General features: G+C 38.4%; 1 long non-coding RNA gene across 1 annotated transcript; it reads left to right on the forward strand.

Annotated features, from left to right (window-relative positions):
• Window positions 1-20,163: 20,163 nt before the first annotated feature.
• On the forward strand, window positions 20,164-21,526 carry LOC132100243 (uncharacterized). The gene is made up of 3 exons (XR_009423101.1): window positions 20,164-20,440; window positions 20,810-20,920; window positions 21,239-21,526. It is a non-coding gene; the product is annotated as an uncharacterized LOC132100243 (long non-coding RNA).
• Window positions 21,527-27,852: the final 6,326 nt, after the last annotated feature.

Here is a 27,852-nt window from a genome sequence, read left to right on the forward strand (position 1 = left end):
GACTGGTGAGTAGGAGAGTTGAGTGTGCTGATGCTGATGACGGTGGTGGTAATTCCAAGTGCGGTGACGATAATCCGTGCGTGAAGGTAAAGATCCAACAGTAACCAGACAGGAGACAAAGCAAGGCAGGAACACACGAACAAGACATCAGACACGAACCTACAAACAACGATCTGACAAACAGGACACGAAAGACAGGGCGTTAAATAGGCGGTTGGAATGAGTTGCAACTGCCGCAACACCCACATGAAACAATCAACATGACGTAACATGAAGACATCTGGAGACGGTGCATTCACGAACCGTGACAAAACTTCTTTTGTAAAATGAACTAATTTATTAAAAACATTGTCCAAAACACTGCAAATTAGTTGGGCTGACATTATTAAATTAAGCTGTGCCCAACCATAGTAAATAAGGGTAACACTTTAGAATACTGTTTCTTACTTACTACATTACTAATAAGGAATTATTGAAGAACTAACAGGTGATTATTCATTAACACTTAACTCACTACTGTTAACTACTAAGGAAGATGTGTTAATTAATCAGTATGTGATATAATTTTATGATTATGTTAAGTAACAGTTAGCTAATCAATAACTAATGTATTTTGTCATACCTCCTGAAGAACTACTATTAATTATCTACTAGTTAGGGTTCAAGAAAAATAACTATGAAGTAACTACTAATGAACAGTTTTACACAATTACATTGAATTGTGACCCTTTCATAAAAATTTTATTAGCAATATTAGTAGTAGTATGAAAATGCAATATTAATAAATGCAGTACATTTTATAGAGGTTTTGCCTGTGTAGTAAATTGTTTTGTGAGTGTGTTTTGTAAAAAAATCAGCTTCCAGTAGGAACCCCACCATGACTCCAGTGCCTTGCGATAACTTACCTTAGTTTTTTATATTTTATATACAATACTGTGTGTGTGCCTCCTCAGCATATACCACATTATCATTAATTCAATTTCTGTATGTAAGGCAAAGCCTGAGGAAAAGTGAAAATACAGGTATCCAATTTGTAATTAATAAAGATTTATCAAATAATTCTGCAGGACTTAATTTGAACCTGAAACATTAGACCTATTCTAAAGTGAAAATATTGGGAACCCATTAGTAATTAATAAATAATTATCAGATAATTCCTCAAGGATTACTTAGAATCTGAAACAGTATTCTAAAGTGAAAACATAGACAACCCATTAGTAATTAATAATTAATGAACAAATAATTATGCAGGACTTATTTTGAACCTGAAACATTAGGCCTATTCTAAAGTGGAAATGTTGGGAACCCATTAGTAATTAATAAAAAAATATTAGATAATTCCTGAAGAATTACTTAGAATCTGAAACAGTATTCTAAAGTGAAAACATAGGGAACCCATTAGTAATTAATAATTAATTATCAAATCATTCTGAAGGACTTATTTTGAACCTGAAACATTGAACCTAAAGTGAAAATGTTGAGAACCCATTAGTAATTAATAAAGAATTATTCAGCTGCAACGTGATCTCATGAGAATACGTGTGTAATTTTATGGTAAATGTGGTTCTACCACACGTACATTTACTTACATTTTCATGCACATAAAAACCTTGACGTATTTATAGCAGTAAAACGTAAAAATACTTACGTGTTAGCAGCTAAAAAAACGTAAATAATCTAACGTAAAGTGTGAATGTATATGAATTCCCATGTATTCATATTACAATTGTGGCTTTAATGATTTAAATCTGTTGTATTTGTCATATCAATACATGGTTTTTTTGTGAATTTATTGAAAGCACTTTACTTATCTACTTAATAGGAAATAACCAGACCGTTCTCATCCCAATGCGTCATATACTGACCCTTTTGACATTTCGTCAACATCCTACGCACATGGCACCCTCTAGCGTCAATATTAGAAGCAGATAAAAATGGGCCAAAAGGCGCCTCCTAGCGGTCTAACCCTAACCCTAACCTTAACCCATAATCTGTGTCTCATATTGACGCTAGAGGGTGCCATATGCGTAGGATGTTGACGAAATGTCAAGAGGGTCAGTATATGACGCCTTGGGATGAGAATGCGTTAAAATAACATTTCTGTGCATGCTGCAAACTCGTTTCGGGGATTACATAATGTTAAACGAGACTACACTTTGAAACCTTAAAATGAATACAATTTATGTAATTGTTTAACCGTTTTGTAATATTTTGCTGTGCGATTTTCTCCTATCCAATGACGGGCATTACAACCATAGATACACAAAAGCACAGCATAAAATTACAAATCACATCCATTTTATTTGTTTGCTGTATTCCATATCTTTAGAATCCAGATGTTTGCAAGGAACATATCCAAATTCAGCCCTTTATCAATCGACCTTCATCTTCATTCTCAGCAACAGCGACTGTCACAGTCAAAGCCCTCGAGAAATGTTACAACATGGTTTACGGCACTGATATCAAACTCTCATTGGTTCTCACCTTATTCGTCACAGATTGTGACAATGCCGTGTTTCAGTTGATAGACATTTGAAATCAGTTCTGTGCCAGGGCGCCTTCACGGAGAGAAGATTCATAATTTCATGGATTAATAAATTAAATTCTGCTCTGTACCTTATAAAAACTATTACCTCCAGAGAGGACTGCGACTGGAACTCATTATCATTTGAACTACTTTTGGTAACACTTTTGATATTTTCGCAAAGAATAAATGATTAATGTTATGTTTTTTTGTCTGTTATTTGTTTATTTATAACAGTAACGTTATGTAGTTTTAAGAAATGGTTATGGGTAGGTTTAGGGGTAGGTGTAGGATTAACGTTAGTGGCTCAAAATAATTTTTAATGTTATATTTTTACTAAAATTGTGTTTTATTATGTTTTATTCTTTTAACATTGTGAATAAAATGGGTAGGTTTAGGTTCGGGTGGGGTTTAGGGATCTTACATTTATCAAAAAAGATTTATAAAAAGGGGGAAAAAAACCCAATAATAATCCGATTCCATTGAAAAGCAGCTTCATGAGCTTCTATGGATAACTGACTGGTCAGAGAAAACGTTCTATCTATACGTATTTGAGGTTGTTTTTACGTAAATTTAGTTACGTATCGAACCCGTAATTACGCCCAGATAATACTTAAACGACACTGTAAATACGTAAAGGCACATACATATTGGACAGTTTTAATTTACGTCTAAATATGTACGTTTAGATTGTGAGATCAGGCTGAATTATTAGATAATTCCTCGGGAATTACTTAGAATCTGAAGCAGTATTCTAAAGTGAAAACATAGGGAACCCATTAGTAGTTAATAAAGAATTATCAAATAAGTCCTGAAGAATTACTTAGAATCTGAAACAGTATTCTAAAGTGAAAACATAGGGAACCCATTAGTAATTAATAAAGAATTATCAAATAATTCCTGAAGAATTACTTAGAATCTGAAACAGTATTCTAAAGTGAAAACATAGGGAACCCATTAGTAATTAATAAAGAATTATCAGATAATTTTGCAGGACTTACAGAATTATTAAGTGAACCTATTAGTAAATAATAATAAACTACATCATTTTGACTAAGAACAACCTATAAAAGTAGTCATAAACTTTGTAAAATACTCTCATCTGTTTATTTCAGATGAGAACATTTCTTAATACAGCATATTTTATTCCATTTTAACATGTGTACTGCCCACATTTGAACTAATTTAACAAACATTTCATAATCAAAAGCTAAACATTTAGAAGCAAACAAAATCCATATTTCATTTCCATTATAGGCTAATATGTGGGCTGTAACAAAGTTGCTACTGTAGTAGTACTTTGTACTTGTCCTTTTACTCAAGTATTTTTGAAAATGAATAGACCTACTTATAATTTTACTGGAGTAATATTTTATTGGGGTAACTGTACTTTTACTCAAGTACTTGATTTGTGGGACACAGCCTGATTATTATAGTGATTATTTGGAGGTATGACAGAATATATTAGTTACTGATTAGCTAACTGTTACTTAACACAATCATAAAATTATATTACATAATGATTAGTTAACATATCTTTCTTAGTAGTTAACAGTAGTGAGTTAAGTGTTAATGAATAATCACCTGTTAGTTCTTCAATAATTCCTTTTTACTTATGTAGTAAGTAAGAAACAGTATTCTAAAGTGTTACCTAAATAAGCACATTAAATTGGAATAACAGAATTGCATAATGCTGAAATACTGCATACTCCACTGCGCCAACACCACCCCGGGTCGTGGTTGATTTCAATCGAATGTTCAGTCAACGTTTAATAAAACACAATAAAAGTAAAATACGCTTGGCACTATCAAACAATAAACACTGTCATGATTTGCATATTTTGTATCAGTTAATTTTGTGACAGTGACCACATAGCAAGATTGCACCAAATGACAATATGCACAGAATGCATGAGAGTAAGTCAGTTAGATAGTCAGTTAAATTGTCAGGCCTAACTTAGTCATTTACACGTGAAATGACATGGATGCATTATGTGCATTTCATTCACAATTTGAAATTTTTTTTTTTTTGAGATTGAGAATAACAGACACACATAAGTGTTTCTTTTGAAGGCAGGGAAGAGGGCAGTGCCAAGCCATGAAAAGAAGTAAAGATATAAGGAGTTTATTTAAAATAATATTTATTTATTTATTTATTTATTTATTTATTTATTTATTTATTTATTTATTTATTTATTTACTTACTTATTTATTTATTATTATTTGAATTTTTAATAAAATTACTGTGTATTGTAATGGCCAAACTACCTATTAAAAGAAAATAGTTGACATCGTTTTTGCTTCTGGGTTTTTAAAATAGCTTATTATTAAAATTGCTTTTATTTTATGAAAACACAAAAAATAATAAACACTGGCTCTCAAATTTAACTTAATGGATATAAACAGGGATGAAAAAAAAACTAAATTAATAGTTTTTATTAATTACTAATCACCCCGTTAATTTATTAATCACCCCGCCCCCCCCCCTGAAAATGCTGTAGACATGCCCCTGCGTGGCAGAGGCAAAGGAGCTGCGCCACCTCAGTGTGTTTAATGCCCAGACACGTGAGGCAATGATTGTGACTATCACTCTGTGTCAGGTAACAACTGCATCCAGAAATGCATGGTTGAAACGGCATCTTTAAATAGACAGTACATCTTGTAATCTCTTTTAGAGAAACAGCCGTTTTCAGGGAAATGCTCTTTTTGGTGCTGAGATGCACAGGGGAAATGGCCATTTGCAGCAGGACAGGGGATAGTGCAGACTACAGTGAACAGCCCACTCACAGCTGAAGCGGGTCTGCCAACACAAGAAGCTTCATAGAGTGCGCTGGAATTGTGCTATTTCTTATAATTTATTCATTTGTTCTTGTTTACTGACTGTTCACTTGTCTTCAGTTGGAATCGAGAATTGTAAAATTTATCTGACATCTATAACTTTGGTATCAAAAACAATGATAAAAAACCTTTTAAAAAAAACCTTTTATATATATATATATATATATATATATATATATATATATATATATATATATATAGCGATGACTCATCAGAATGCCTCTGATTGGTTATTGGTGATTGGTTATATATAAAAATATGTGTGTGTGTGATTGATTTTAATGCACAGTGCTGTAAAATCGCATCTGTCTCTGGCTCTGCACCGGTCAACAAACCCAGATTTGATTGGACTACTTGCACCGAGCCTTTTTAAAATAATACGGCTCAGTTATTTCCAGTATATTATTATCTGTATATTGGCAGTTTGCCATTATTATCTAGTTGAATTAAATGCCTATTAAAATGAGAGTCCGCACATGATTTCAAAATCAGGATATTTTCAGAGGCAGGAGAAAAGATATTCTAATGATAAATGTGTGCAGAATTTTCCAAACTCACCGGAACGTTAAAGCAGTGGCTGATAAACATGTGTTTTTTCTCCACAGGATGTCATTGCTTTAAATCAAATTATGTAACTTTAAGCATATAATGTTTTATTATTATTAATTGTACTATTATTATTATTATTTGGAAAAATACTTGATGTAAAATGATTGTCTTTCCACTTCGATTATGGTGCCATTGTCAAGCAGATAGTGTTTATGACAAAAGAAATGTGAGTCTATGTATGTATTTTTTCACATTAAGTGTTTTAGAATGTCTGGCTTTAGATGCTAGACATTGTAGACAAAGAAAGCCGATTAACTAAATTTTTTATTAATAATAAAAAAAGCTGGAAGTTACTATAGTTTTGATTGAACATTTGATTATTTAGCCTTAGTTGTAGTGTTTTAGGATTTCCAAAGTTAATTAATATGCAAGAACACATCTTCATCTGGAAAGCATCGGATGTGTGCAAACATCTGACAGACGTCTTTAAGATGTCAGTTTTACATACATTCTAAATCTAAAGACAGGATCTGATAGGATCTGACAGGATATGTCCTATAGACGTATTGCAGATGAACAAACACTCCAAAAAATAAAAAATAAACATACGGCTTGCAGTCTCAGATGTAAATGTAGACATCTCCGTGATGTACATGTGCTATCCTGAGGTACTCGATGGCACCGCACTTGGCTGCTTCAGTGCTTGGCTCTCCAGTGTTTGTACAGTTTTTGTTAGATTTCCTGTTTTTTGTTTAACAAACACGATCAGTTTCACCAGGGATGAACTGCTGAACATTCGGCAGAACACACCACAAGATCTTTTACCAGATTGAAATTATTCAGACGTTTTACTGAACGTTGTTATCGGAGGAGCAGCGGCACTAATCAAGCGCTTCAGGACACGTAGACGGGGGAAGCGAGCGAGAGCGCTCGTCAGACTCAGGAAGCACGGATTTCGAACGCCGTTGCCTAGCATCCATCTGGCAAATCTACGCTCTCTACCCAAAAAAACGGACGAACTCCTTCTGCTCTCTCAGACAAATAAGGATTTCTCACACTCTGCTGCTCTGTGTTTCACGGAAACCTGGCTGAATGACGCCATACCGGACAGCGCGCTCCATCTGCCGGGCTGTCAGCTGTTTAGAGCGGATCGCGAATCAGAATCAACCGGGAAATAGAGCGGCGGCGGGACATGCTCTTACATCAATGAACGGTGGTGTACAGATGTAACTGTGTTAAAGAAGACGTGCTGCCCTGATCTAGAAATGCAGTTTGTCAACTGCAAGCCGTTCTATTCACCGCAGGAGTTTCACTTGTTCATTCTGGTGAGTGTTTACATTCCTCCACAAGTGCACGTGAGCTCGAAACTCGCTGATCGGATCACAGAGACAGAACAACAACACCCAGACTCCATTTTAATAATTCTTGGGGACTTTAATAAAGCCAATCTCTCCCGTGAACTGCCAAAATACAGACAGCATATCACATGTCCCACCAGAGACAGTAATATACTGGATCACTGTAACACCACAATAAAGGATGCATATCACTCTGTTCCACGAGCAGCTTTAGGAAGTTCTGATAACTGTCTGATTCATCTTATACCGTCCTACAAGCAGAAATTTAAATCTGCTAAACCTGTAGTAAAGACTGTGAAGAGATGGACCAGCGAAACAGAGCAGGATTTACAATCTTGTTTTGACCTCACTTATTGGAGTGTTTTTAAAGGTGCTACCACCGATCTGGACGAACTCACAGAGACTGTAACATCCTATATTAGTTTCTGTGAGGATATATGCATTCCTACCAGGACTTATTTAAAATTCAACAATGATAAGCCATGGTTTACAGTAAAACTCAGACATCTTCATCAGGCCAAAGAGGATGCCTACAGAAATGGGGGACAGAGTTTTGTACAATCAGGCCAGGAACACACTGAACAAAGAGATTAGAGCGGCTAAAAAGATCTACGCTAAAAAGTTGGAAGACCAGTTTACTTCCAACGACTCAACTTCCGTTTGGAGAGGACTGAGAGCCATCACAAACTACAAGACACCATCCCCTTGCACTGAGGCTAATCAACGACTTGCTAACGACCTGAATGAGTTTTATTGTAGATTTGAAACCCCCAACACCCATTCTGACCATCTCCCTACACAACCATTAACACCTCCTGCAATCCCCCTCTCCACACCTCCTGCTCTTCAAATCTGTGATGATGGTGTTCTAGGTCTTCAAGAAAAACAAAAGAAGAAAAGCACCAGGCCCAGATGGCGTTACACCAGCCTGTCTGAAAATCTGTGCTGACCAGCTGGCCCCCATCTTTTCACAGATCTTCAACAGATCTCTGGAGTTGTGTGAAGTGCCTTCCTGCTTCAAACGCTCCACCATTATCCCCGTTCCAAAGAAACCCAAGATAACAGGACTTGACGACTACAGACCTGTGGCTCTAACGTCTGTCGTCATGAAGTCATTTGAAAAATTGGTTTGTCTTATCTGAAGGACATCACTGGACCCTTACTGGACCCCCTGCAGTTTACGTACCAAGCAAACAGGTCCGTGGATGATGCAATCAACATGGGATTGCACTTCATCCTGCAACATCTGGACAAAATAGGGACTTATGTGAGGATCCTGTTTGTGGACTTTAGTTCGGCTTTCAACACCATCATCCCAACAACCCTCCAGACCAAACTGACCCAGCTCTCTGTTCCTAGCTCTGTCTGTCAGTGGATCTCCACCTTTCTGACAGATAGGCAACAGTTAGTGAGACTGGGGAAATTCATGTCAAACAGCTGCTCCACCAACACTGGTGCCCCTCAGGGATGTGTTCTCTCCCCTCTGCTCTTCTCCCTGTACACCAACGACTGCACCTCTAAAGATACCTCTGTCAAGCTCCTGAAGTTTGCAGATGACACTACAGTCATCGGCCTCATCCATGATGGTGATGAGTCTGCTTACAGAAAAGAGGTTGAGCAGCTGGCTGTCTGGTGCAGTCTTAACAACCTGGAGCTGAACACGCTCAAAACAGTGGAGCTGATTGTGGACTTTAGGAGAAACCGCCCTGCACTTTCCCCACTCACCATCATGAACAGCACTGTGGCTGCATTGGAGTCATTCAGATTCCTGGGAACCACCATCTCTCAGGACCTGAAGTTGGACAATCACATTGAAAAAGGCCCAACAAAGGTTGTACTTCCTTCGCCAGCTGAGGAAGTTTAACCTGCCACTGGAGCTGCTGAAACAGTTCTACTCAGCCATCATTGAGTCTGTCCTGTGTACTTCAATAACTGTCTGGTTTGGTTCAGCAACAAAATCAGACATCAGAAGACTACAGAGAAAGGTTTGGACTGCCGAAAGGATTAGTGGTGCTCCTCTGCCCACCCTTCAAGAACTGTATACATCCAGAGTGAAGAAAAGGGCTCCGAAAATCACTCTGGATCCCTCACATCCAAGTCACCCCATTTTTGAACTTCTGCCATCTGGCCGGCGCCTCAGAGCCGCAAATACCAGAACAGTAAGGCACAAGAACAGTTTCTTCCCCCAGGCAATCTACCTCATGAACAGTTAAATGTTCCCCACTTATGCTTATGCAAAAAAATGTGCAATTTCCTTATATTTATTTGTTAACACTCCATCCTAGTACATCCCTGCATCTTATTCAATCCTATTCCATTATCATTTATAGCACAATTGTTTATACACTTATTTATTTGGCTAAATCCTTTTTGGTCTGTGTGTTGTTGTCTCTGTGTACTGGAAGCCTATGTCACTAAAACAAATTCCTTGTATGCGCAAGCATACTTGGCAATAAAGCTCTTTCTGATTCTGATCACAGTGTTATAGTTATTTAGGCAGGTTGCAAAAAATAAATAATTAAATAAATAAATGTTTTGTTATATTAGTTTATAATTAATTGATTTTAAATATCTATAATTTTTCCGTTTATTTTCCGTAACCGATAATAACACAGTGAATAGAATGACTGTTTCATAGATTCTTCAAGACGATCATTTCTGAAGATGATGTTTAACTCCACTGCTAATCTGACCGACTGGACAGGAACAGACAACATGCTTAAAGAGGTGAGCACATTATGTTTTTATAATAGATTTTTATCTACATCTATCAGGTCAGGTCTATCAGGTCATCATGCAAAACATTTGCCTTCAAGATTTACTAATTTCAGCACATTTTAATAGGCTATCTATTGTGTGTCTAGAATAATATCCTTGAATGTGACATGAGGACAAGGGAAAAGATTGATGTTTTATTCTGCTTCTCAAAGACAACATTAAAAGTGATCTGGCATCTGTTTTCTGGCCCCAATTTCCCAGTAACTCTTACAAGCTAATAATGAGTCACTGTAAAACACTTGCTAATATTTCATAGATTCAACCCATAAACATTCTCTTCACTCTCTGAGGCAGAAGTCTCCAAACTCATCCTTTCTAATCACCCTACTACTTGCCCGCTTGATCCTATTCCATCTTATCTCCTTCAAGCCATTTCTCCTGCAGTTGTACCTGCACTCACTCACATCATTAACACATCCCTCCACACTGGTGTTTTTCCCTCATCATTTAGGTGGGCTCGTATAACTCCACTACTTAAGAAACCCACCCTCAACCCATCTCTTTTAGAGAACAACAGACCAGTTTCCCTTCTTATTTTCATTGCAAAAAAATACGAACGAGCTGTTCAAGTCTCTACATTTCTCACACCCGCTGCTTTTGACAGGTTTAACCACCAGATCCTCCTATCAACCCAACTGGAAAAGGACATCTCATGAACCACACTACAAGTGGTTTGAGTCTTACCTATCAGATAGGTCCTTCAAAGTATCTTGGAGAGGTGAGGTGTCCAAGACACAACATCTAACTACTGGGGTGCCTCAGGGATCAGTTCTTGGACCACTTCCCTTCTCTGTCTACATAACATCATTAGGTTCTGTCATTTAGAAACATGGCTTTTCATACCACTGCAATGCTGATGGCACTCAGCTCTACCTCTCATTCCATTCTGATGATCCGACGGTAGCTATTCGCATCTCAGCTTGTCTAACAGACATTTCTTGCTGGATGATGGAACATCACCTTCAACTCAACCTTGCCAAGACAGACCTGCTTGTAATTTTTTCATCACAATTTCACCATCAAGTTAGACACCTCAACCACAACTCCTTCAAAAACAGCTAGAAGCCTTGGAGTTATGATTGATTATCAGCTGACTTTCTCAGACCACATTGCTAAAACTGTCCAATCCTACAGATTTGCTTTATTCAACATCAAGAAGGTCAAGCCCTTTCTTTCAGAACATGCTGCACAACTCCTTGTTCAAGGTCTTGTTCTGTTAAGGCTGGACTATTGCAATGCTCTCTTGGCAGGTCTTCCAGCCAGTTCTATAAAATCTTTACAATTAATCCAGAACGCGGCAGCAAGATACATTTTTAATGAGCCAAAAAAGATTACAAGTCACACCTCTGTTTATCAATTTGCACTGGCTCCCAATAGCTACTCACATAAAATTCAAGCCATTGATGTTTGCCTACAAACTACCACTGGCTCTGCACCCATTTCCCTAAATTTGTTACTTCAGACTTATATACCCTCTAGAAGTTTGTGTTCTGCAAGTGAATGTCGCTTGATTGTGCCATCCCAAAGAAGCAAAAAGTCACTTTTACGGACTTTTAAATTAAATGTTCCCTCTTGGTGGAATGACCTCCCCAACTCTGTCCTTAGCCAACTTCAAGAATCGGCTTAAAACCCATCCCTTCCATCTTTATTTGACCCTCTAACTCTAATACTTACTATTCTAATTCTATTCTTAAAAAAATCTACTTACCTTTCTAATCTTTTTTATTCTATTTTCTATTCATTTATTATGCAATTGTGTGTGTGTGTGTGTGTGTGTGTGTGTGTGTATAAATATATATATGTAACATAGTTAAAGATGTTCAGGTTAAATACTACTAAATGTGAGTATGGTACCACCTACTGTCACAAAGTGTACCTGCATTGAATGCTAGTAATGACGAAGGATTATGGGTAATCATCAAAGTAATGGAGGATTTCCCTTGAGGTAACGTGTCTATGAATGTCCGTGGACTAAACAATGTTAACTCACTTGAAAAGCATGTAAAAGTTAAAGCTGCAGTATTGAACTTTTGATGCTCTAGCGGTTAATAAACAGAACTGCTTGTGCCTTGCGGAAGAAAATTGTAGCCAGAGCTACTTCTCTATGTTTATGTCTATGAAGAATCACAACGGTACTGGGTTACTCCGCTGCGGTACCCCTGAAGCAATCTAAAATAGTCCGAATATAAACACTTATTATAGATGTACCCTAATGATTCAGAACAGGCTAAAAACACGGTTTGGAAAATGGATTCATGGTGTACTCGCTTATTATATACATTTTGTAAATCTTGAACACAAAAAAAAGTTACGGACCGCAGCTCTGATTGCTTGACTCTTACCGGAAGCAGATTAATTTCTGCGAATGGCAATAGGACCACTGGGAGGAGCCAGAGGAGTTTGATTTTTTCATGGATTATCTATCTCATATTCTACTGTCAGGACATAATAACAGGTTTCACAAATACATTTTTACAAAAGTTACCTACTTCAGCTTTAAGCTAGTTTTATTTTGGTTGTATAAGGTGTTGTTGATTAATTTCGCCATGTTTTTATAAAGTCAACCATCTGGTTATGTGTTTTATATCCGATAGAAAGTCTCTGAGGTATAGCTAGCTAACTTTAACATGATGCCATCTTTCCAGACAGAGCATGCACTGTTTATCCACATGAGATGACTACTCAATACTGTTTTCCTTTGTCATAAATGCAGGTATGTTACCATATGTTGTTATAAAGTGTTATAATGTTTGAACATAAGATTGAGGTATTTTATGCTGTTTGTCTGCCTTCAGTATGTTGAATTGTTACGAAGTTACATAATTGTTTACACATAACTGACTGTTAACAAAAAATGGAAAGGTAACTGTAGGAAATCTGTGAAATTACATAGTTTTATGTTGTTTTCCTCCTTGCAAGATTAAGAGGGACAATTTGATGTGTTTTAATTATTTTGTTTATGTGAGTTTAAATCCACTATACGCAGAGATGTATAGTAACGAAGTAGAACTACTTCACTATTGTACTTAAGTACTAAAAGGCGGTATCTGTACTTTACTAGAGTATTATTTTTTTCTCATACTTCCACTTTAACTTCAGTACATATTTTCGATGAGTTTAATACTTTTACTTAATTATTTTTTTATGTGCTGAATCGTTACTCGTTACAATTATAAAAATGTTACGAATCATTCCATTACAAACCCACATTACCACTGCCAGAACTGTAGATGGCAGGTTTGATGAAGCTGGCACATCACTGAGCGAATCAAGCGATTAAGAAGACTGCGCGTGCTGACTGAACTGCTGTGAAGAGAGAGATGAACACCGAGCCGAGCCAGATAATGACTCATTCACGAGTCAAGAACCGGTTGTATCGGTTTTCGAATCACCAGTAGTTCTTTCTGACAGTTCGATTCAATAAACCGGTTGAAGAAAACAGTTCAACGGTTCTTTTGCGCTCGACGTAATGGCGTCATTGGCATTGACTGCAAGCCTTCGGTTTACCCGCACTCATAACACTAGCACAGAATCAGTTCAGAATCAATCACCAAAAGAATCAGTTCGGTTCAGACGCTCTGTGTGTCTGTTTGCTTCACGCTGAATCACACATGCACAGTATCATCAGCTCCTCGGTTCTTGAATCGTACATGTCTGACAGTAACGGTTCTTGACTCGTGAACGAGTCAGTCTGTTGTTCGTTATCTGGCTCAGCTCGGTGTTCATCTTCAGTTCTCTCTTCACATCAGTTCAATCAGTGTACTGTTTGAGTAAATGAATTGCTCCGGGATATTGGTTTGTTTTAACTCAGAGGGAGTGTTAGCCACATTAAACAAGTTAACAGCTTAAGTCATTTGTGGATTAATGCGTATTGGAGACGCGAACCGTTTAAAACGATTCATTTCAATTTGGTGAAATGTTTCAAAAAGATCCGGTTGCATCGAATGATTCGTTACAACAGACACGGAAGAGAAGACAATGCTGAATAAAATCATAGTGTTTGCTAATTTTGGACCAAAATATATTTTCGATGCTTCAAAAAATTCTAACTGACCCTCTGATGTCACATGGACTACTTTGATGATGTTTTGGACAGATTGGACAGTATACCGTACACATAGCTTTAATGGAGGGACTGAGAGCTCTCGGACTAAATCTAAAATATCTTAAACTGTGTTCCAAAAATAAACTGAGGTCTTACGGTTTTGAAACAACATGAGGGTAAATTATTAATGACATAATTTTGCAAATCGGGCGAACTAACCCTTTAATCTGTTTTTTTGTTTACAAAAAGTTACAGTCAAAGGAATTTTGATTGTCCTTTAGGTTAATCATTTGAAATAATAAAAACAATGTTCAAACTTTTGACTACTTTCTTTAATAACTACATAACACAATACTTGTACTTTTACTTTCAGTACTTGAGTAGTGCATTTTAAAATAGACTACTTGCAATACTTAAGTACAAAAAATGTTGAATACTTTAGTACTTCTACTTAAGTGTGGTGCTTAAGTCAAGTCAAGTCACCTTTATTTATATAGCGCTTTAAACAAAATACATTGCTTCAAAGCAACTGAACAACATTCATTAGGAAAACAGTGTCAATAATGCAAAAATGATAGTTAAAGGCAGTTCATCATTAGATTGATTTATGTCATCTCTGTTCAGTTAAATAGTGTCTGTGCATTTATTTGCAATCAAGTCAACGATATCGCTGTATAAGAAGTTTCCCCAACTAAGCAAGCCAGAGGCGACAGCAGCAAGGAACCGAAACTCCATAATGGACATAATGGAGAAAAAAACCTTGGGAGAAACCAGGCTCAGTTGGGGGGCCAGTTCTCCTCTGACCAGATGAAACCAGTAGTTCAATTCCAGGCTGCAGCAAAGTCAGATTGTGCAGAAGAATCATCTGTTTCCTGTGGTCTTGTCCTGGTGCTCCTCTGAGACAAGGTCTTTACAGGGGATCTGTATCTGGGGCTCTAGTTGTCCTGGTCTCCGCTGTCTTTCTGGGATGTAGAGGTCCTTTCTAGGTGCTGATCCACCATCTGGTCTGGATACGTAATGGATCCGGGTGACTGCAGTGACCCTCTGATCAGTACACAGACTGGATCTGGTGGCCACGGTGACCTCAGAACAAGAGAGAAACAGACAAATATTAGCGTAGATGCCATTCTTCTAATGATGTAGCAAGTACATAGGGTGTTATGGGAAGTGCTTCCGGTTCCGGTTTATCTAATTAATGCAGCCTAAAAATCCTTTAACGGATTTGGATAATAAAAGCATATTAGTATGTTATGTGTATGCCAGGTTAAAGAGATGGGTCTTTAATCTAGATTTAAACTGCAAGAGTGTGTCTGCCTCCCGAACAATGTTAGGTAGGTTATTCCAGAGTTTAGGCGCCAAATAGGAAAAGGATCTGCCGCCCGCAGTTGATTTTGATATTCTAGGTATTATCAAATTGCCTGAGTTTTGAGAACGTAGCGGACGTAGTGGATTATAATGTAAAAGGAGCTCATTCAAATACTGAGGTGCTAAACCATTCAGGGCTTTATAAGTAATAAGCAATATTTTAAAATCTATACGATGCTTGATAGGGAGCCAGTTCATTGTTGACAGGACCGGGCTAATATGGTCATATTTCCTGGTTCTAGTAAGAACTCTTGCTGCTGCATTTTGGACTAGCTGTAGTTTGTTTACTAAGCGTGCAGAACAACCACCCAATAAAGCATTACAATAATCTAACCTTGAGGTCATAAATGCATGGACTAAAATTTCTGCATTTGACATTGAGAGCATAGGCCATAATTTAGATATATTTTTGAGATTGAAAAATGCAGTTTTACAAATGCTAGAAACGTGGCTTTCTAAGGAAAGATTGCGATCAAATAGCACACCTAGGTTCCTAACTGATGACGAAGAATTGACAGAGCAACCATCAAGTCTTAGACAGTGTTCTAGGTTATTACAAGCAGAGTTTTTTAGGTCCTATAATTAACACCTCTGTTTTTTCAGAATTTAGCAGTAAGAAATTACTCGTCATCCAGTTTTTTAAATCGACTATGCAATCCATTCGTTTTTCAAATTGGTGTGTTTCTCCGGGCTGCGAAGAACTATAGAGCTGATAATCATCAGCATAACAGTGAAAGCTAACACCATGTTTTTTGATGATATCTCCCAAGGGTAACATATAAAGCGTGAAGAGTAGCGGCCCTGGTACTGAGCCTTGAGGTACTCCATACTGCACTTGTGATCGATAGGATACATCTTCATTCACTGCTACGAACTGATGGCGGTCATACAAGTATGATTTAAACCATGTTAATGCACTTCCACTGATGCCAACAAAGTGTTCAAGTCTATGCAAAAGAATGTTTGGGTCAATTGTGTCAAACGCAGCACTAAGATCCAATAAAACTAATAGAGAGATACACCCACGATCAGATGATAAGAGCAGATCATTTGTAACTCTAAGGAGAGCAGTCCCAGTACTATGATACGGTCTAAATCCTGACTGGGAATCCTCACATATACCATTTTTCTCTAAGAAGGAATATAATTGTGAGGATACCACCTTTTCTAGTATCTTGGACAGAAAAGGGAGATTCGAGATTGGTCTATAATTAACTAGTTCTTTGGGGTCAAGTTGTGGTTTTTTGATGAGAGGCTTAATAACAGCCAGTTTGAAGGTTTGGGGGAAAAACTAGGGTAACACGTTTGACAACCCCAGTGTTGAAGTCACATGTATGTTCATCAGACACTGCCCCAGTAGAGATTTAGCTCTTACCTTTAGAACAAAGACGATTGATAAGTGGTCAGCTCGTGAGGTTCAGGAAGTGCAAGATGAATACCACCTACAGAAGGGACTCCGGTCTTCTACTGAAAGGAGTAGACAAATCAGCATGAACAAAGTCGAGGTTATCCCTAACGCTCCATTGGTTTTAGACGTCCCAGAACAGAAATCTGCTATAAGTCAAGACACCTCCATTCTAGAGAGATTGATTTGAATGTTAGAGAAAGTGTTGCTTCAGGGACAAGGTTATGCTCAAGCCAATAAAAATCCCTATACTAATAGAAGACTTCCACAGATTGAGGGCTTAAGAGACATGCCATGTCCCATATGTAATGACAGCTCACACTCTGCCCTCACACACTGTCAGGAGAACAGACTGTGTTTCCTGTGTCACTTACCTGGCCATTCAAGATGCAACTGCCCGGAGGGTAGACATCCTCCTCAACATTTTCAGCAGGGAAACTGAATGATCTGCGCACAGGGGAGGACACTGTGGAGGGGATTGTGTCACGCCTACAGCAGCGTAGTGCCACCAGAAAAAAACACTGATTGTGCAAGGCCTGCAAAGACTCTCAGAAACTGATAGCCTATTCTACACAGAAGTGTCTACTGATAGTGGTCATGTTCTCAGAGCACTGGTGGATAGTGGCTCTATGGCGTGCACTCTAAGTGAAACAGCCTTCAAAAAAATTTCACAGTCTATTACTAACATTGAAGTGAAAACTGCTGAGGACTTTGTTATTGTTGGTTGTGGGCATCACCTGGTCACACCTTCCGCCATGTATGACCTAACTGCATCAGTTTATGGATATAAAGTGATAATTCCTGTTCTAGTGGTGCCAGGCCAAACTGATGACATGATCCTTTCCATGCTCATTTCATAGATGAAAGACACTGTTGGGAGACAAATTACCACGTCCCCAGTAAGTAGTGCCCATGCTAATAACTTTCCCCAATTGATATCTCTGTTGTCCTGCTCAGACAGATGTGGTGCAATGTCGTTTAAAGTTGGCACGGCAAGGCTCAAGAGGTGTGTCGCACTACAACCAATGTCTGAATATATGGTGTGGGCAAAACTCCCTGAATCTGATGTGTCTGCAGTGGGAAGTACAGTCATCATCGAACCCACTCAGTCCAAAGCCAGACCTGCTCAAATTCTAATGGGGAGAGTTGTCACCTCATTATGGGGAGATGGCTGGGTTCCAGTCAAAATAGTCAATCCTACTGAAAAGCCACTCACCCTTAAAAAGAATGCAAAAGTTGCAGATGTGTCATCCTGTCTTTTTGTTCAGGACTTTCCTGAGCCAGATCATATCCAATCCAATGCACAGTTCACACAGAGCTCATCACCTTCACTTAGGTCAGAGAATGAAATATCACAAATTTTGACTGACATGGGCTTGGAGGAATTGAACCTCTCTTCTTGTGAAGTCTCCTCTGAGTGGAAGGATAAACTGCTGCAGATCATTGAGCAGTATGAGTCCATATTTTTGAGACACAAAAAGGACTGTGGTGAGGCAACAGATTTTGTACACAGAATCAGCCTAGTGGATGATAAGCCCTTCAGACTTCCATATAGGCGGGTTCCACCATTCCATTATGATAAGCTTCGGACTGCTATAAATGAAATTGAGGAATTGGGGATAATCCGTAAATCTCAGAGCGAGTATTCATCTCCTCTCATCATGGTTGTCAAGCCAAGTGGTTATCTTCGCATTTGTAATGACTTCAGGTGGTTGAATGCAAGAACAGTGAAAGACGCACATCCCTTGCCTCAGCAGACAGATGCTCTCGCTGCAATTGGTGGCAATGAGTTCTTTTCAATGATGGACCTCACGTCAGGATTCTATAACATCAGAATGCATGAAGACGACAAAAAATACACAGCATTTTCCTCCCCATTTGGCCTCCATGAATATAATAGGATGCCCCAGTGCCTGACAAACAGTCCTGCGACCTTTATGCGAATGATGATGTCCATCTTTGGTGATGAGAACTTTACAAGCCTGTTATGTTATCTGGATGACCTTATGGTCTATGTGCCATCTGATCAGATTGCACTTGAGTGTCTACAGATGGTTTTCTCACGTCTTGCTGCCAACAACTTTAAGCTCTTACCTAAGAAGTGCTACTTCCTTCGCCGGTCTGTTAAGTTATTGGGACACATCATATTTGGAGATGGCGTTAAGACAGACCCGGGTAAAGTGCAAGCTATAAATTATGTGCAGGAAGCCGATCCGATGGAATCTGATATGGAGACACCAAGTGCTAAGAAAATCAGATCTTTCTTGGGAATGGTTCTCTACTACCACCATTTCATAGAGGGATGTTCTGCTAAGGCTAAGCCACTGTTCAGCCTTGTGGCTGAGCCTGCTACACCACACAAAAGAGGTAGAGGCCATAAACCGAAATGGGCAAAGGGGCTATAGAGGAAGTACACCCCTCTCAGATAGAGTCAGGGTTTTACAGCCACTATTTTGTGGTACCAAAAAAGACGCCATTTGAATCTTGCAATCAGGACAAGCAAATTCAAGATGTTAACGGTAAAGTCTATTTTGTTTCAGATTCAACCAAACGACTGGTTTGTCCCGATCGATCTGAATGATGCATACTTTCATATTCAGATCATCAAGAGACACAGGAAGTTCCTCAGATTCGCTTTAGAGGGCAAAGCCTATCAGTACCGCATTCTTCCTTTTGGCTTAGCTCTGGCTCCCCGTACTTTTTCAAAATGCATGGACGCAGCTCTGGCCCTGTTGCGGCTCCAAGGCGTTCGCGTTTTGAACTACCTAGTCGATTGGCTGGTGATAGCACAATCACAGACTCAAGCACACTCTCACCCTGATCTTGTGCTGAATCATTTAAACAGCCTGGGCTTATGCACAAATTTCCAGAAGAGTGTTTTAATTCCCTGTTTTAACGGATAACCTTTCTGGGAATAGACTTGGACTATCGTGCGATGACAGCAAAGCTATCTCTCCTGCGCGCTCAGTCGATTGCGTCATGCATTGTCAAGGGCGCCCAGCCCACGGAGTGTGGACAGCGACACATCGCAGTTGGCACATAAACAGGTTAGAATTACTGGCAGTTTTTCTAGCTCTCCAGTATTACTCGAATCTGCTGATCGGCCGTAATGTACTGCTCAGGTCAGACAACATAGCGGTTGTGTCGTATCTGAATCATCAGGGAGGATTACGCTCTCATCCCCTGTGCAGGCTGGCGAAGGAATATTCTTCTTTGGTCTCAGAACAAATTTCTGTTGATCCGAGCGGTTCATGTGCTCGGACGTTTGAACTTCAGAGCGGATTTGCTATCCAGACAGACTCTGGAGCACGGGGAATGGAGATTGTACCCCCAAACGGTGAACCTCTTATGGCAGATTTTTGGAGAAGCAAGAGTGGACTTATTCGCATCGAGCATGAATACGCATTGCCCGCTGTCGTTCTCCCTATGCCCTCCATCGCCCCTGGGCTTGGATGCGTTTGCTCATAATTGGCCCAGAACCAGTTTTTATTCTTTTCCCCCAATTCGTTTAAATCCAGCGGTATTATCCAGGATACGGCTGGACAGAGTGGAACAGCTGATGCTGGTGGCTCCGCAGCGTTACACACAGCTGTGGTTTGCGGAACTGATCAGTTTGTTAGCGGGCTCTCCATGGAGATCCCCTCAGACAGGATTTACTATCACAAGCACAGGGAATGATTTGGCACCCAAGGCCAGATCTATGGAAGATGTGGGCGTGGCCTCTGAGCGGAGTGAGCTAGTATGTCCCGGTCTTTCTGTTGAAACCACCGAGACTATACTGAATTCTAGAGCAGCTTCTACAAAACGCTTATATGCTTTCAAGTGGAAACTGTTTACGACCTGGTGTGGAATTCGTAATATGGATCCAGTTTGCTGCCCAATGGCTTCAGTACTGGAGTTCCTTCAGGAACGTTTTTCTGATGGAGTAACGCCAGCCACTCTAAAAGTTTACGTGGCAGCCATTTCAGCTAACCACGTATATATAGATGGTGCCTCAGTGGACCGTCATCCGCTGGTTTCTCGTTTTATGCAGGGTGCGCGATGGCTGAGGCCTTTCAGTCCTGTGCGAGTTCCTTCATGGGATTTATCTATTGTGTTGCAAGGTTTTTCAGGGCATCCGTTTGAGCCACTGGAAACTATACCGGATAAAATGCTGACTCTGAAGACAGTTCTTCTTATGGCTTTATCCTCCATCAAGAGAGTTGGGGATTTGCAGGCTCTTTCTGTCTCACCCTCGTGCAAGGAATTTGCACCGGGCTCGGTGAAGGTATTGTTGTGACCGAGGCCTAATTATGTCCCTAAGGTCGCTTCTAACCCCTTTCGTTTTCAACAAGTGATCTTGGAGGCTTTACCCCCTGCTGAGGCGGGGTCAGGAGATCTATGTCTTTGCCCTGTCAGAGCACTGAAGACTTATATTGATCGAACAGCCCCATGGCGTGAGTCTGACCAGCTGTTTGTCTATTTTGGACAAAAGAATAAAGGCCATGCTGTCACAAAACAGCGCATGTCCCATTGGCTGGTGGAAGCAATATCTTTAGCCTATGAGGTGCGTGGACTCGCTTCGCCCTTAGGAATTAGAGCTCATTCCACGAGAGCAGTTGCTTCTTCACAAGCTTTTCTCAGTGGATCTTCTATGGATGATATCTGTGCTGCGGCAGGATGGTCCTCACCGAGCACTTTTATCATGTCTTACAGTCTGGATGTGAGGATGGCTCCTGGCTCATGGGTTCTCTCCGCTTGAGCAGATGCTTCCTTGGGTCCCAGCTATCAGGTACTTCACCGCAGCATCGAAGTGACCTATGAAAGGGAACATCTCGTTTACGTATGTAACCATGGTTCCCTGAATAGGTAACGAGATGCTGAGGTCCTGGCCGTTCCATACCTTGATAGCATTCTTCTTCTTCAGTTCATGAAATCTGAGCAAAATAGCGTGCGGCATTCAGGTATATGATGCGTGCGCATGCGTAGGGGTGGTGCCAAGCCCTTTTTGGCCAATAGGATTGGCGGGATGGTATAGGGCTTCAGACATTCGTCACACCGAGGGGTGGCCCCATTCGGTGACGTCACCGCAGCATCTCGTTCCCTATTCAGGGAACCATGGTTACATACGTAACTGAGATGTTTTCTGTTTCAGAATGGGAGGTTTGTCAAACCTGAGAAAGCAGGGTAAGTCAAGCCAGTTTCTGAAAGAGAGCTAACTTATACTCAGAGTCAGTTACCGTGGTAACTTACTCTATGAACCTAACCTGGTCAGGAGTTTTTGGTCTCCTCCCCCTTTTTAAACACTTCATTGATGCACGCTGGAAAAATGCTCTTCTTATTAAGTGTTTTTTTTTTCTTCTTTTTTTTCCCCTCAAGTACAAATATAACAAAAATGATAAAAAAAGATAGATTTTCTATATAAGAAAATGATATAAGATACTTAGTCTTGTTTCCTGGGGGGATCTAAATGAAGTGCATTTTACTGCAAAGAAGTGCTACTTTTACATGGTAAATAGAATATATCACTATTTTCATTGTAATTTTTTTTCTGTAAATAGCATCTAGAGCTACTTGCACTTAGCCTACTGTAAATAGTATCTATCGCTAAGAAAGTATGTTAATTCCACTTAGTGTAAATAGCCACTGCCGTATTTTTCTTACTCTATTGGCAGATCATTTGTAAAATAAGAAAAATACACTTAAAATAATATTATTATTTTTATTATTTTATATATATTTTTTGCCCAAGATTGACGTGAGGGTACCATGGGGACATCTAGTGGTCAAAATAAAACATTACAAAACAAAAGCTCTGACAGTAGTGTTGTGTTTTCCTCCTGTATGAGGCTGTTTTCTTTTATCATTCAAGTAGTTTATACTGAATGTGAAAAATTATTGTTGTAGAAGTATAATAAAAAAATATACATATATACATATATGTGTGTGTGTGTGGCATCTAAATGTAAGCAATGGGATAACTAGTCTAGAAAAACTTGTGTGATTAAGAAGATATTCATAAAAAAGAATGCATGTTTAAAAATAAGAAAATTGTTTAATTGTATTTATCATTGCTAGCTTTGCATGGAAAGTAACACTAACTGTTCATGTGGATTGAAAGTATCTTTTTTTATTATTCCCATGTAAATTCAGTGATGTCAAACACACAGTTCTATTTTCATGTTTTATGGGAAATTTGAGCTGTTTTCCTCATGGGGGCAAAAATAAATAAATAAATACAAAATAAGATTAAGTCCATGCAGCCTTTCATCCGTACTGGTACTGTTTAATTGTCTGACACGGATCATCAACCTGCTGTGATCTTGTGAGATACAGGTTCAGAGCAGTCTTTAATCCTGAAGGGGTTGCTTCTCTTCTCACAGAATTTGCACACCAGTTCTGATGTACTAATAGGAGGTATCAAGATGTGGTGTGATTGTGTTCCTCTCCATCAGGTACACTTGAAGTCAGATGTTGTGACTGGGATAGTCATCCTTCGCGTGTGTTTCCAGTTACTGTTTGAAGGGGTAGGTCTTATACTGATACCAATATCAGATTCCCCGGGGCACTAACCAGCCATTACCTCGCTTATTGGTTAAGTCCATCCCTGGCTAGTGGGTGTGGCCAGGTTTCTATTTAAGTTATGAGTTCAGTTTTGTTATTGGGGGATCATTTGTAGGGAGGAGGATTCCAATTAATTTGAAGATTCATGCTGTCTCCTGTGTTTTAAAAGAGAGGGAGTAAGGGAAGAGTTAGTCTTTTTCATTTGAAGCTAGGTAAGGCTAAGGCATTTCTTTTTAAACCCGCATGATAGGTAAGGATAGTGAATGGTTGGGGGGTGGCATTTTCTTGACGTTATTGGTTGGTGCCTGCTTGAAGTCTTGTAAAAGTCAAGTCAAGTCACCTTTATTTATATAGCGCTTTAAACTGTTAGCCTGCACCAGAACGCCCGCGTCCTCAACACCCCTCAGCTCGCACGTGTCAGTGTATACGAATAGATTAAATGAAACAGGACAAATTTAATCTTGACAAACTTCAGCCTCAAGCATCGACGACAGATTGCTGTTTTTCAATGGAAAGCTTTTAAAGATGAGACCTCTCTCAGTTCCTGAGGAATACTATTCCACAGCTTCGGTCCTGCAACAGCAAAGGCCTGATACCCTTTTAACTATAAATGATTACGAAAGACAGTAAGCAATAACTTATTATTGGATCTTAGAGACTTAGGTACTTGACGAACAGCAGTGAGCTCAGACACGTAAGCAGGGGCCAACCCATGCACTGCTTTAAAAACATACACAAGAGTTTTATATTTTATCCTGTAGATCACTGGTAGCCACTTGAGAGAAGCTAAAATAGGAGAGATATGATGACTTTTCTTAGCACCACCTAGCAGTCTAGCTGATGCATTCTGAACTAATTGCAAGCGTGAAGTAGTGGTCTGGCAGGACTCTACATACAACACATTAGAATAGTCCAGGCGATACAAAACAAAGGCATTAATAACCTTCTCTAACCTTCTCTTTACAAGAGAAATAAATGAGATTCTGGACTTCTATAAAGATGGACATCAAACTTAAATGAAATCAAGCTTGTGAGACATAGAACTGGGTCCATTTAAAGTTATACTGTTGTAAAGGGTAACTTTGCTTCTAAATGTCTGTGTACTTATGTTGAAGTAGTTATTGTGTATGTCTTCTACAAGTACATATATATATATGTATGTATGTATGGGGTACATATATATATATGTATGTATGTATGTATGTATGTATGTATGTGTATATATATACACATACAGCTATATATATGTATGTGTATATATATATATATATATATATATATATATATATATATATATATATACACTGTAAAAAAAAATCCTGTAAAAATAACAGTAAAGAGCTGGCAGCAGAGACGCCAGCAGTATACCGTTATTTTTACGGTATTCATACATAAAATGACTTTACGGTAGTAGTCTGTTAACCAGAAATACAGTATATTTCTGTAGTCACACTGTTAAATGATTTCAGAGTCTAATACAGTAAGAAAATGCAGCATGGAACTAAAATAATATTGTTTAGGTTTTTCCTTTAACTTCTAACATCTACTGTGCCTGTCTACAGTAAACTGTGAGAAGTTAAAGTAACAACCTAAACAATATTATTTTAGTTTCCAAATAAATCACAGAGATATGCTGTATTACTGTATTAGAAATAACATAAGTTTATCAGTTTCCTTAAATATCAGTCTTCATTGACATTTAAATACATTAAATACATTGATAATCAAATACCTTTATTTCAAAGAGCAATGCCAATGTCAACATGAATACAAAAAAAAAAAGAAAATAAACCCTGTTGGACGATGCTGAGAATAGCTTTCTAGTAGCAAACAGAAACAGTAGTGTCTGCTTTAGACTATGGCAATAAACTTACATTCTTAAATTGCTTGTCAGAGACTCCCCCTGATCCTTACCAAATGTGAAGGGCATAACCTATAGTTGACTTTTTTTTTATTGAAGTTTGAACATGTACCAAATTCTTGTCTGCCATGTTTACACAATTTACATAATCTGAACAGAGATGGTTTCTTCTGTATACATGACATTTTTCAATGAAGCATGACTGTACAGAAGACTTTACTGTTAGATATTTAAATAGATTTTTGATCGGTTTTAGTATTTCAGTGTTAAATTTGTTGCAAATAATTCATCACTCAGGATGGTGAAATGCACATAGCTAGAAAAAGAAAAGAGAAAAAAAGAGAAAAAAAAGGTGTCATACAGTATACAAATGGATGCATTCTGTGTAATGACATTAAACAATACATCTTTATTCAGAAACTTTTGTAATTTGACAGATATGGATAAATCTAGGGCAGCATGATTTGTATTGCAGATGTCTTAACACTGACTGAAGGGAACAAACATATAACACCACGATGCATTTTATCCAAATAAAATCAAAAAGATTCCCAGAAATCCACATGGATTTAAATTATAAAAAGGTATCGCTGAAAGTCAAGAGGGACAGTTTCTGAAAGCAAAAAAAAAAAAAAAAAAAAACACAGATGTGTTCACAGGTTTTTTCAGGGTTTGGGCTTTTTAATCTTACATTTTCTGCAAATAATGACGTTTTCTAGATATATTCAAGTTTCATGACCCCACCTACAACAAATTATAGGAACTCTCGATTGGAACCACTGAAAACAGAACTTAATAAAAATGCATTTAATACAAGTGTTGCTGAAATTAACAAAATTTACAGAACATTTCTCCTTGGACATAAAAAAAAATCTAAATTAAACAGATGTCTCAGTCAACTGGTTACAGTGGCTCATGGGTTTTAAAATAGAGGAGGCACACTAATTGGTCTGATTATTATTATAATTATTATTATTACTTTTATTATTATTATTGTTATTATTATTATTATTTGCTTAACCACTTTAAAATGGCTTTTTGGTTGCTATTAGTCAGAAAACGTAAAGAAAACGACACGCATACAGTACAGCGAGATAATATAAATTCACTCACCTGTCCTATCACTCGAAGCAAACATCCATCCCTTCTGTGTTAAAAGAGAGCTGCCCGTTGTGTTAATTAATTAAGCTGACTGCTGATATCCAGTTAGGCTTGTTTTCCCTTTTGTAATTTGCATATATACTGTTTGAATGACAGCTTGATAAATATCCTGGCGATCAAATATTCAATATCAGTACTCATCATAAGTACTTGGTACATCATCAGCACAGCGGGAGACGTTCAAACTAATAAAGGTATTTATGTCTCTACGATGATTGGTTGATTTACCAGAAGGGAAGCTAGCCTTCCTTGCAAGGTTTCTTTTCTCAACACTCCTCAGCGCTGAAAGTGAACCTTTGATGTGATTGGGCAATCCCTCCACTCCTCTCTATCACCTAGTGGTTGTAGTTATATCAGCAGCTTCTGCATATTCACGACAGAAAAGCAGTGCTTTCCAACTCCATTAACATGTTCTGGTATTACAGTTGTCAAATTCCAAACAATTAAATACACATTCTGAAACATGAACTGAAATGCATTGTGAATTGTTTTACCATTAAGTCTTCCTCCTCCCAAAGCTGTCCCTCCACCGATAGGACACAACTGCACATGACTATCCAAGCTGTATGATGTTTTTGACACATTAGAGTATTTTTTTGTGTGTGTGTCATTTATCAGCACATAACTTGGCACCACTTTCAAGTTAATCAAAGTGGCTGTATTCACTGTAAAGCTCGGACTTGGAGCTTTCAAATTATATAAGTGTTTTGTTGATCAAGGCAGTGGTTTGAAAAATATGATTCATGATATTGTCGTGGGGGGTGGGGGTTACACTTTGGTTTAGAGGGATTGCTTAGCCCTCGTTAAGAGATGGTCAATACATTTATATTCATTAAAAAGCTGAGATTCTAAGCTTTAAAATTATACCTATGTTGTGTTATTTCATTCACGGGTTGCTTAGTAATTTGATTTTGGATTTTTTCGTGCTGGTGGTGTTCCACCTTGGCCTTAAAGGGTTAAAGTGAATGATACCTTTGTTCTGCTCACTGTTGCTGTCCCTGATTGTTTGGTCCTCAAGTCTTAAAGACATGTGTAATCGTTACACTCTCAAGATACTGAATTTAACTGAACATTTAAGTGTTGTATTTGACAAATAAAATAAAAATAAAAGTCTGTGCATACCCTCAGATGAAATCCTGCAGGCACCCGTGCCAGATCATGCATATGCTATGCATATTCTATATTCTAGACCGCATATTCTACAACCATGCTGTAAACCAAGTAATATTTTATCATTAATAATAAACTGTTGTAAAATCAACTGTTCTTGTTGCTCAACACAGCTTTGCAGAAATCAGTTTGTTTCAGTTTTCACGCACACCTTTATTGTGATCAACATCGAGGACTGGAGAACATTCAAGCTTGTAAATAAAGAAACATCAAAGCTGATCCGAAGAGAGTTTAGGTTTCCCATCATCATCATCA

The sequence above is a fragment of the Carassius carassius genome, chromosome 2 (assembly GCF_963082965.1).
Source record: "Carassius carassius chromosome 2, fCarCar2.1, whole genome shotgun sequence".
Lineage (NCBI taxonomy): Eukaryota > Metazoa > Chordata > Actinopteri > Cypriniformes > Cyprinidae > Carassius > Carassius carassius.